Source organism: Trichosurus vulpecula, chromosome 9 (assembly GCF_011100635.1).
Source record: "Trichosurus vulpecula isolate mTriVul1 chromosome 9, mTriVul1.pri, whole genome shotgun sequence".
NCBI lineage: Eukaryota > Metazoa > Chordata > Mammalia > Diprotodontia > Phalangeridae > Trichosurus > Trichosurus vulpecula.
The window spans coordinates 150,686,758-150,695,040 of record NC_050581.1 but is presented as its reverse complement, the minus strand read 5'-3'; positions in this window follow the sequence as shown (position 1 = coordinate 150,695,040).

Here is an 8,283-nt window from a genome sequence, read left to right as displayed (position 1 = left end):
CCAGGCTGGATTACATTCAAGTCATCCTGATTCCAGGTCAGGTGCTCTCTTGTCTCAAAAGACATCCTCATTGGATTTCTGCCTATGGGGGCCCTTTGTTTTCTCACTTCTGGGTGCAACCTCAATCCAATAAAAACATAGACACACGACACTTTTTTTTTTTTAACTTACATAGAGGCAGCCGGGAAAAGCCAGATTTTAGATTTATCTCTGTGCCGTCCTGGGTATGTGAGCCTTTGACTGCCCTAAGTGAGGACACATTTCTGAGAAAGTGTCAAGCCTGCACAGGTAGGAGGATTTTCCTCCCCTGAGAGCTCTTCATTAACAAGATAACCACAGATCCAGTCCCCATCCCCACTAAGGAGATCCGGAAGTTTTCTGGGCTGCTTTGAGATGATATTTCCGGGGCGGGGGGGAGATTTTTTGGATGGATTTTCTGCAATTTAGTTTCATTCTTCAGTTTTGTAAAGGAGACTACATTTGAGGAGACTCAATTATTTTGAATAGGCCTGCTAACCCAATGGCTACATAATCACAGCTGTAAATTAGCATTTCAAATACTCTACAAAGAGACTACAATAGCCTTTTTTCTTTTGTCTGGGGGTGCCACTGTTTTTTTAAGAGAAAGTTTTCACAAGTAAGCTGTATACCAACCTTTGAAATAAAAGGGTGGGACCATAGGAGAGCTATCAGTCTAAAGACAACCTTCGAGTTGCTAAGAGTACCCAGCATTCATTGCCTGCCTTTAGCTATGACAAGCTACTTGTCTGAGGTGAGACCTGAACCCAGTTCTTTCAGATTGAGAGGCGGTCTTGCTATCACCCTGCCTAGCACTCTTCATTTCCCACAGAGCTCTGCTCTTCAGGGCTTGGCCATGAAGCCCCAGGAAACTTATCATCCAGCAAGGTAGCATCCACCCTAGAAGGCTCATCTGCCCTTGGGGCCCCTCCCTCCCTCTGGATGGAGAGCTCCTCGAAGAACCTCCATTTATAAAGAGCGCCCAGGCCATCCATTGCTTCATTTCCCACCCTGTTGCGCTCCCCTGGGCTTCTCTGTCATATCTAGGTGCCTGGTACCTTTCCCCAATCCGGCCCTATCTCCCTTTTTCAGCTTCCTTTTTATATTGCCTTCCCTATTATACTGTAAGGGATTATCTTCAGTTGCAACTAGAAGGAGAACCAAACGGCATCATAAACATTCATAAATGTCATTATAAACAAGTCAAGTTAATATTTTTTAAAATTTTATTATTATGAACTTGACAAAAATCAACCAAGAACACTTCCCCAGACAGAGAACAAAAGAACATCATGTGTGAAAATGACTCTCCACTCCAGAGAGCTTGGGTTGATTTAAAAGTCTATTGCAAATTTAACTTTGCATCTACTATTGCTTGTCTGTATCCCTCTGAACCTCCTCTGCTTCACTGCTGACAATACCACTGCACATGTACAGGTATTTTATATGTAGCCTTTAAAGAGCTCTGGGGGTCATTAGCCAATCTTCTAATCATATTAGCAAGGAGGATTCTGAGGGTTTGATTAAATCTTCCTTTCAGGGTCTTGGTGTGCCCCCTAAGGGGTTGGGGATATCTTTCTAACGTTCTTGGCTCAAGCCCCCATTCTGGTGTGTTCTTTCCAATACCAATTGCCAATGAACAATATCCACCATCACATAACTATTGAAGGTCATGTTGCCTCAGTGACCTATTGTTCCTGGGTATGCTTGTCAATCAGTGTTGAGGGAGGCCAACAGCCAGTCTGCAGCTATCCAGCACGGTATCCCTACCTGTTTACATCATCTACCTGATAAACATCATGTTGGGGAGGAGCTGAGATGCAATGATGAGCCCATCAACAAGTCTGCTCCATCACAAATACTCCATTCTCTAAGGGCAGGCAAGAATAAGCACAACAGCGAGAGAAATAACAGAAGTGCCATGCAGTTATTATGACTTTGTGTTGACCCACGAGTAGAGGGTAGGCTGCTAGCACTCTCTCCACCTGGAGGCTTACAATTAGTTATTGCCTCCTCACTTGAGGCGCTGGACAGGGAAAAGGGATCATGTTGGCCAGCAGCCAACCAAAAAGCCTTTTCTTTATCACGAGGTACAATGAGAGGAAACAGTGATGGCGTGGTCACCCACGCTGCAAAGTGGGGTGGAGAGAAGAATGAATGCCACAGGCTGAGCATGCTGCATTTCTACATACGGACTGGATTGTCATTGGCCTGTTCCCTCACATACAGTTCCAAGGAACTTCCAAAGCCAAGTTGGTGAGCAGGGATTATTCTTTTAAATCTAGAAGTTCTTAAGACATTCAGAGTTATTTTCCTTTACGGTGTTGTAATCATTGAATAAATTGTTCTCCTGATTCTTTTCACTGCACTCTGTACCAATTCATACAAGTCTTCCCATGTTATTCAGAATCCATCGCTTTTACCATTTCCCATAGTGCAATGAAGTTTCATTATTTTTACATGCCATAATTTCTTCAACTACTCCCCATTTAATAGGTACCCACTTTGATAAACCAGGAAAATACATTTTCTTTCTTTTTCTTTTCCTTTCTTCCTTCCTTCCTCTTCCTTCCTTTTCTCTCTCTCCCCTCCCTCCTTTCCTTCCTTTCTTCCTTTGTTCCTTCCTTCCTTCCTTTCTTCTCTTTTCTTCTTTCTTTCTCTTTCTTTCTTTCGTTCTTTCTTTCTTTCTTCTTCACCTTATTCTTCATCATCATCATCTTCTTTGTCTTCTCTTTCTTCTTCATCATTATCTTGTCCTCCTCCTCCTCTTCCTTCCCCCCACTCCCAGGCTGACCATATTGGTGCCAGTTGTAGCGCAGATGCCTGATGAGCTTTAGCACTACTGTAGCTCAGAACTCCTGAGATCTACTAGCCTCAGCCTTTCCCAATAGCAGAGATTACAGGCCTGTATTACCAGGTCCAGCAAAAGTAAATTTTTGCTGAGTTTTTTAAACTCATCTGACCAAACTTTTTTTAAACGATTTTTAAACTCAAAATGACCAAAAAAGTTATCACCACTTTTAAAATGGCCAAAGATTCACAGTTTTTCTTCATATCCTTGTTATTTTAAAATGTATAAAGGGCTATTTAATTTTTTTAAAAAATAGTATGCCTTTTATTGTTTTTTCATATCACAATTGTATTCTCCCCTATAAAACATTCTTTTGTAACAAAGAAAAGTGTTTAAGTAAACCTACCAATACAGGGACCATGGTTGACAGATTAAAAAAAAAATTTCCACATCCAAGGGCCCCCACCCCTCTGCCAAAGGGAGAGCTTTAGCCCTAATACACTAATTTGTAACAGTAGAGCAAGAATGGCCCTTTTTATCTACATTGGCCACCCCCTTCCATCTTTCTACTTTCAAGGTTCAGGACTAACCTGAGTCTCATCTTCCTCATCTGTAAAACAGGGATGATAATCCCTGCCCCCATCCCTGAGAATAGGCTCTAAAAAGGCCTTTGAGATCATAGAACTCTATGAATGTACAACAGGTCTTATAATCAGCAAGAGATTAGGGCCCACCCTGCAGAAGGAACACGCTGTAGGTTTAAAAAGGACAGGAACAGAATGTCAGAGAGCATCTGCTACTTTAAATTGTTACTTTAAACACGTCTCAAAAAATGTGTCAATGCAGCCATATACCGGCCCACGGAGGATTAACCTTCAGGTTTTCTGTAGCATTTCTTGGTGCCTATTATCTGCTATTTTAATATCTATTCTGTGCTATTGGCAGCAGAGATACAAAGAAATATGAGACAACTAGCTACATCTTTTCTTCCTGGGTATCATCCTCCTAATTCCTTGAACTCTTAACTCCTCTGTTCTCCTGTTCTGTTCTCCCATTCATCACCCATGAGACTGTTCACATCCTGGACCTTGCTGTCATTCAACAATATCTGTTCCCTGTTCAAATCACAAACAACCCATTTTGGACCCCAGTCTATGCTCCCCAACTCCCATCTCAGTGTCTAGTCCAACCCCCTCAGTTTACAGATGAAGAAACTGAGGCCCAGAGAGGTGAATAACAGCACCTCCCTCCCAGGGTTGTTGTGAGGATCAAATAAGATAATGTTAACTTAGCACCGTGCCTGACACATAGTAGGTATGAAATTATTAATATTGGTGTTATTACTACTATTATTACTGAAGATTAGAAAAATAGTATCAGAGGTAGGATTCAAACACAGATCTGACTCCAAAAATGAATATTCTTTCTATTGTACCATTCTTATTAATATGAGTACCATTGCCAATGTGACAGGCTGCAAACTATCCAATACTTTCTTATTCTGTTTGACTCTGATCCATATCTTCCAATAAATCTTCCAAAGGAGTCAATGTCAAATGTCAATGCCAAAATCCTTCCTTTAGGCATTTTAGCTTAGGTGGTTACCTTGCAGCTCTTGGACTCTTCATCTGTCATCCCTCATCTATGGGACCCACTTTCTTTGCTAGTCATATGTTTCCTGTAGGGTATCTTTTGCATTTAAAGTGCAAGTTATCATTGGTTGTTTGCTTCCGCTCATCTATGCATACCATACACTTCCTCGTTGCCTTGCCAGTTGGGTCACCGACATTTTTATTCTTCAGAGGTTGTGTTGTTCCATGATTCACAGACATATGGAACCATGTTACACTAATGGCAACTATGTGAAGGAAGATAACATCAACGGGCAATAAAACTTATGGTAAACAAGATAGAACAAGATGGCGTAACCTGGCTAATGTTAATGCAGGTGGTCAAGTCACTAATAATAGAAGGGTACAGACACATGCACAATCACTCACGACCACTCTGTGTTCTTTTGTTTATTTGGTTGTCACGGTGCCTTTGAGTTCCTGGTTCAGCAGAAGAAAAAACAAGAAAGTTCCTGATACTTTGGAAGGTGGAAGTGAACAAAAGGGGGGAGGGAGGGAAAATCCCTTAAACTCCTCCTAAGCCAGAGAGGGAAAAGCAAGGAAAAGTCAACAACTGACTCTTTTCAAACTAGAAGCAGCAGTGAGAGAAAACAAGAAAGGAGGGGAAAAAACCTGCCTCTCCTCTTCCATGTCTTTGTCTCTTTCACACTGCAATATACATACAGTAGATATCACTGTCACTCCCAGTGGAGAGGCATATGTAATTGTTCTTTGTTTTAATATATCTCATTCAATTTCAGTCTGGCCTTGCAAACATGTGTTTCTTCTCTACATACACCAATTAGTTACATAAAGAACAGTACAGGACACTTACTTCACTGTCTTTTTCAAGGACCAAATTCATTTGCTGTGGAGTTGAGGATAGGGTGAGGAAGACCCCAGTGGGAACCTTCTGTACCTTGTGTTCTGCCAAGTTTGGGTCTGGGAATTTCGAACTGATCTTGAGTAGTTTTTCTGGCTTTGTTCCTTGTGATATTGTTTTCAATCTTGGCAAAGTTTGGCTTCAGAATTATGAATCTATGAAATTTATCGTCATGCTAACCAATGAGAATATTCAGGTTTTTGGTTAACCAGGTAGGGGCTGCCCTGTTCAGAGAGACAAAAACGATGGGATGTTTAGACAAATTCTACAGCTGGATTACTGGGGCCATCTCCCCAATTCTTCTCACCTGGGCTTGTTCCAATATTCAGATGCACATAACAGAACTATGGGTTTAGTCTGTTTTTCAACATTTCTGAATAAACCACTGTATTAGGTACTGGTGGAAATACAAAGTGTAGATGAGATGTGGTCTCTGATCCTTTGGAGAATTATAGTCTAGTTAGGGGATAACACAGTATCTTCCTCATAACAACTTTACAAGGCAGATAGTACAAATATTATTCTCCCCATTTTATAAATGTAACACTAACACATACGCACACACACACATACACACATACACACACGCCCCATTCACTCTTTTAACCCTAACTTATACTGGCAGGTTTGGTCCCCCTCTAGAAAGCAGTTGACTACTTCTCTCATCAGGGTTCTAAGAGTAACCCCAATGGACTAGGATTTCTAATGCTATCTTTAATGAGCCCTCATCCAGTGTGCTATCCCCAATACGGGCTAACCGGTTGATATCAATTAGGAATTAAAGGAATATTTATTGAGAAGGTATAGCAAGGACTAAAAGCCCCCCTGACTAGGGGTACATGCTCCCCTCTACATACATTTGTTCTTTGGGGAGCATGGGCTCAAATTTGAAGCAAAAAAGTACTGAGGCACACATGTAGGGGACATGTAAGAACTATGCTATGTAGAAACTCTGCTGAGTCTAAGCCCACTCTCCCCAGAGCCTGGGAGGGATGAGAGAGATTATGTCTTCAAGGTGTTGGGACAAAATGGTTGTATGTCTTTTCTTGCAATATCTTCAAAGTAAATATCTCTTTGAAAAAGTTAATTGATGTTAAGTGATTAAATGGAGTAGGGACACTGCCAACAGTAAAAAGGAACTCATCTATAATGGGAGCTTGAGCCAATGGTATTAGAGAAGAGATATCTAAAACCCCTTAGAACCTTAAGGGGGAGATGTAGTTAGCCTGGCTCTAGAATAGTGTGCCAGAGAGGACTTGCTATGCTGATGTGGGAGATCAAGAAAGGCAAAAGAGAGAAGATGGTATTTTAGTGGGGCTATGAATAATCCGTATGAATAAAGCAGTCAAGGAAGGAGAGGGAGGATGTTCTGAACGTACAGACTGACTTGACCAAATGCAGATGAGAAGGATGGGGATGTGCAAGGTATGTTGGGGAGGTCAGAATAGTCCATTGTGTAGAGTATGTGGAGGAGAGCAATATGAAGAAGACAAAAAGAATAAGGAATTACTAGTTGTTGGTGGAACCAGCTTGTATAGGTTCCAGAGAGCCAATTGTTAAATTTTCAGTATGAGCATTTACACCTTGGAATGCCAACATAATTTGTTGTTTTGTGGGTTATCTAGACATATGAAAGTGATGGTACAAATATTAATAATGCAGATTAAACTTAAAAGGAGTTGCATTTTTTTGTTTGTGGAGAACTAGCTGTTAAACATCTACTAGCATAGTCCTGGGTGTTGCCATGCTTTGGAAGGCTTTGTATGACAAGCAAAGAAATGTGTTCCCACGAGCAATAAGGGTGTCACAGAAGCTTGGTAAGCCAAGGAGTGAGCTGACTAGATCGAGGCATGGGATTAGTCTGGCAGCTGGATGAAGGCCAGAGAATAGAGGATGGGGAGAAAGCAGAAAGCTTTCTGTAGGTGGGTAGTGATGAGGGCTTATACTCTGTACTAATAGTACAGAGCAAAAGAGAGATGCAAAAAGCCAGTATAGACACCAAATTGCTAGAAACTGAGAACACCTCATATATGAGTTACAGAAGGATATGCTACAAGTTTCATGTCTATAGGAATTAGAAATTGAATCCATAGGATGTTCCAAAAAGCAGGACCACCTAAATGTGAACTCAAAATGGGGATGAAGCCACATGAAGGGTCAAAATACAATTTTGCTTGAGAGATTGCATATATCTTGGTCTTCTCACCACTCCTATTCATGACCTTCATCCTGAAAAGAGAAGTCTTTGAATATTCCATTCCACCCAATTCTTTCCATGTTTCTGGCAGTTACTTTCTCTTTTTCATTGCTAGTTTGGGGTGGGGGTGGGGGTGTGCGAGCTGAGGGTAGGAATGATGGAAAGCATCTGGGTTGACATATATTGGCTGCCCAGAGTTATTACTGCAGATATGACATCTAAGATGCCTCAACTATGATCAGGAGAGGGTGTGAGCTGAGATACAAACCTAGAACTGAGGTGTAAGCTGCCTATTAGGACTGTAGGAGTCAGCTCAGCTGGGTCAAGTCAGGTCTAGAGCAGAGACGGATCGCAGAGCACCTGACTAGTAGCATTTGAGAGTGCTATCAACTGTTGAGATTAAAGTGGAGACAAATTTGTCACCCCTTCCACTGAGAGGGGGTCTTGGATGCCTAACTCCTGCCATGAAGGTTTTAAGTGCTTGGCCAAAAAAGCAGGGAAGACAATGAGAAGATTTTCCATTTTGGAAAATGATCAAAGATGGTTTTCCTCTTGTTTATGTTCTGTACAGTAAAATGAGTGTGGCTACAGTGGGGATTGCCTATGTGAATGAAATATAGTCAGCCAGAGGTAAATTTCCCTAATATGGGCGGGGGATTTGGCAGAGATGACAAATTTTCTCCATTTTTGTAATTTTGGATTATACTCCATATCATACTCCTAGATCTTTATTGAACCCCAGGCCCACCTCTGGGGGCTAAAATGGTGTATGAGTTGAGTTCAG